Here is a 4,035-nt window from a genome sequence, read left to right as displayed (position 1 = left end):
TGTGCTTTACACAATTGATGTATGTGTGGATTGTGATAAGAGTTGTATGAGCCCCAGTAAAATTATTTTTAAAAATAACACATACCTGATAGATAATCTAAGACAAGAAGAAAGAACAGCAAAAAGTTTTGTTTCTGCTGTTATTACTATTATCATCACAATTATTATTATCCTATTATTATGTCTGTCCCGTATGCCCCTTTATTGTTTCACACAAGATTTATAGAAACATCCGGGATTCAGGTGCTGAGGTCATCATGGTGAAATTGCTATCATTGACTGTTGCTGGATTGACTAACAACTTATTCTTCAAAGTCACAAGCAAAAATCAGAGGATGGAGATTGGGGCACAGGAAAGGTCCGCTGGCTTGGAAGCTGGAGCTCAAGCTTCTGGTCCCCTACACTAATTCATAGCAGAGCCCTGATGATGCGGTGCGTTATGACTGGACTCCGAACCACAAGGTTAACAGTTTGAAACCACCTGTTGCTCCATGGGAGAAAGATGAGACTCTCTACTCCCATAAGGACACCCACATGGCAGTTCTACCTTGTCCTATAGGGTCACTATGAGCAGAACCAACTTGATGGCAATGAGGTTGAGGTTGATTTACTTTTAACACTAATTCATGTAAGGCAATCACTTTCCTTCTCTGAGTTTAGTTTTTGCAGATAGAAAAGAAAAGAAGAATCTGAGCCTGTTGACCTTCAAGAGCCTATTTGACAGTGAAGTGAACAAGAACAACAACAGGGACTCTCACAAGGCTCGGCTCATGACAAGTGAGCAGTCATTAGTGGTCCTGAGCATTACAGCATTATGATCCTCTGTAAATAGGGATGTGATCACCTCACTCAAAGGAGCTCTGGGAGAACCCTATGTGTCCATTCTTTATACACTATAAAGCTCTGTGAGGATGCCCCAAATGGACCATTATGATGATCCTGATAACTAGTATCATCACCACCTCCAGCTACGCCCTTAGTTCCTCTCTGCAGGCACAGCCCCAGAACATGCTCTGGGGTACCTGTCTTACCAAATGAAAGCCTTCTCAGCCTGGGGACAATTAGGGAGTCCCAGAGGCAGGCCCAGTGTTAGCAGGGCTGCACCAGCTCCCAGTTTCCCCTGGTCGCTGGCCTTAGGTTTCCTCTCGAGGACTGTGGGACTTCCCGGCAGAGAAATCATATTTCAGACTCTGGTCTGCTCCTTCTTACCAAGCTGTCCTTAATCCCACTGGGGAAAATGGGCAGCAGGAGGCATTTCTGGTAGGAGTTCTGATGCAACCACTGATGGTGACGGATCCTAAAGGAAGTGCCCGGATTGTGGTGTTGTTTTGCCACTGTGTGCTTGGGTAATCTTGGCCAAGGCCCTCCACTACTCCTGATCACAGGTAAGTTATTTGGTAAATAAAAGCATAGCCATAGTTGACATTCTATAAGAAATTCTGTCTTTTAAAAACCACGGTCTCTTCCCAGGCCTCAGTTTTCTCATCTATACAATGGGGAGATATATCTCTGTCTAGACTACCTCTTCAGGCTGGAAGAAGGGCTAAGATCCTGGCTCAAGGCCTTATTAGCTGATATTTGCTCTATCCTCTGAAGGAATGTACAAGTCACCTTTTCCTCTTTCCTGAGTTCTGGGCCCCAAATCTCTCTTCTCTTTGAATATCTGGATCCATCAGGCTCGTCTGGAAAAGGGGGCAACAGCTATGAGGTACAGATCAGGACACTCACAGGGGAGACTTCTAAGGCCCTAGAAGATTCTGAAGAAGAGCTAAAGGTTGGAGGGGCCTTGGGGGTTATATTTACCCACCTGAAGTCCCCAGGTTGCTTATGGAAAGTGGGTGTAGAGAGGAGCCAGGACTTCTCCTCAGAATACTTAGTCAGTGAGTGGCCTAATCAAGACTGGGACTCAGGCACCCAGAATTCAAGTTCAAGGTTTCCCCTTCACTCAGCAGCGCTTTTGAAGCATCTTTTAAAGAGGGTTATTCAGTACAGGAAACGTGAGAAATGGAAGTCTGGGTCACACACTTCTTCTGAGAACGTCTGAGTCCAGGCAGTTTTACATTTCAGGGCCTCAGAGATTGCCCACCCTGGACTCCATTGATGCTGTAATCTCTGTGTCAGTTTCATCCCTCGCTGTCTGCTTGGGTTTTGCACATCCCCAGGAACATACAGAGTGCTTTTGCTCTTATTCAGTCGTTTGTTCTGTTTTCTTGTTGGTGTCTCTACAGTTTACTATGCATGCTTTTTTTAGGTCAGGAATTCCATCTGTTCTATCCACCACTCAATCTCTGGTGTCCACAGGAAGGCAGATTCATGGAATCTGTTCAATAAAGGATTTTTGATTGGATGAGCAAAAATAATATTTGCTCTTAAAGAAATACAAAGAGGCAACAAAGGTTGAGAAAGGGGAAGGGAAAGGATACACGATCACCCAGGACGACACCCACCATTCATCTGTGGGTCTGCATACTAGGATGGCTGACTTCTGGCTGTGATGCGGAAGCTGTGCTACCAGTATTTCAAATACCACGAGGGCCACTCAAGGGGAGCAGTTTCATCTAAGCTTCCAGAGTAAGAACAAACTATGAAGAAGGAGTAGACTGTCCGCTTCTGAGGGAGTAGACTTTGAAGAACTTACAATCATCAGAGGAACATTATCAGTTATAGTATTGAAAGATGGACCACTCAGGAAGGAAAGAACTCAAAATAAGACTGAGGACGAGCTGCCTCCTCAAAGCAGAGTTGCCTTTGGAAGGACCACCATTTGCTGAGGTTGCATAACTCAAAACAAGAAGAAATGCATGGATCCATTAATCTGTGGAACACTAAATGTATGAATTATGAATCCAGGAAAATTGGAACTTATAAAAAGTGAAGTAGAATACAAGAATATCGATATCTTAGGCATTAATGAGCTGAAACAAACTAGTTTGGGCCATTTGGAATCAGATATCCAGATGATTTACTAAAACAAAAAGGAGAACATCAAGAGGAATGGCATTACATTCATAGCCAGAAAGAATATTTCCAGATCGATCCTAAAGGACAATCCTCTCTGTGATAGGATCATATCTATAAGGTTATGAGGACGATCAGTTAATAAATTACAATACAGATTTAAGCCCAATCCTCTAAGGCTAATGGAAAATTTGAAAAATTCTACCAACTTTTTCAGTCGGAACTTGCTCAAACATACAATCAAGATGCATTGATAATTACTGGTGATTGGAATAGAAAATTTGGAATTAAAGAGAAAAGAATACGAATCAGAAAATGTGGCCTCAGTGATAGAAAAAAGCAGGAGATCTCATGGTAGAATTTCGCAAGACCAATGACTATTAAACATACCTTTCTTCAATAACATAAACAGTCACTGTACACGCAGGCTTTGCCAAATGAGACACACAGGAATACAATTGACTACATTTGTTAAAAGATACAGTGGACAAGCTCAGTATTCTCAGCTGAAACAAGATCAGGGCCAACTGCAGAACAGACCACCAGTTGCTCATATACAAGTTCAGGTTGAAGTCAAAGAAAAACCAAGTCCACAAGAGGTAAATACAAGCTTGGTGTGTCCTTTCTGAACAGAGAACATCTGAAGAAGAGATGTGACTCAGTGAGCACTACTGAGAGAAGAGCTGACGACATCAAGCACATCATCCATGAAAACAGCAACAAGTCATTTAAACGACGATAAAGGAGATGATAAATGTGGGTATTAGAAGTGACTTTAAAACTTACTCTTGAACATAAAGCAGCCAACACCATTGCAAGAAATGAAGGAGAACAGCTAACCTGAAAATATCCAACTTTATCACAAAAAGACAAAACAGAATATAATGAAATGTGCAAAGACCTGGAGTTAGAAAGACAAGAATGAAGAAGACACTCAACATATCTCAACGTGAAAATTCAAGAAAAACGTAAAGGTGGGGAGGGGGAATCATATCCTCATCAATGAGGGTGGCGCGTGATGGAGACCCAATGCCCATCTCTAGACAATTGGACATACCTTCCAGAGGGGTAGTGGGG

The sequence above is a fragment of the Echinops telfairi genome, unplaced genomic scaffold (assembly GCF_000313985.2).
Source record: "Echinops telfairi isolate 266 unplaced genomic scaffold, ASM31398v2 ScPeMD7_443;HRSCAF=831, whole genome shotgun sequence".
NCBI lineage: Eukaryota > Metazoa > Chordata > Mammalia > Afrosoricida > Tenrecidae > Echinops > Echinops telfairi.
The sequence above is the reverse complement of the archived record's forward strand: the minus strand, read 5'-3'. Positions refer to the sequence as shown.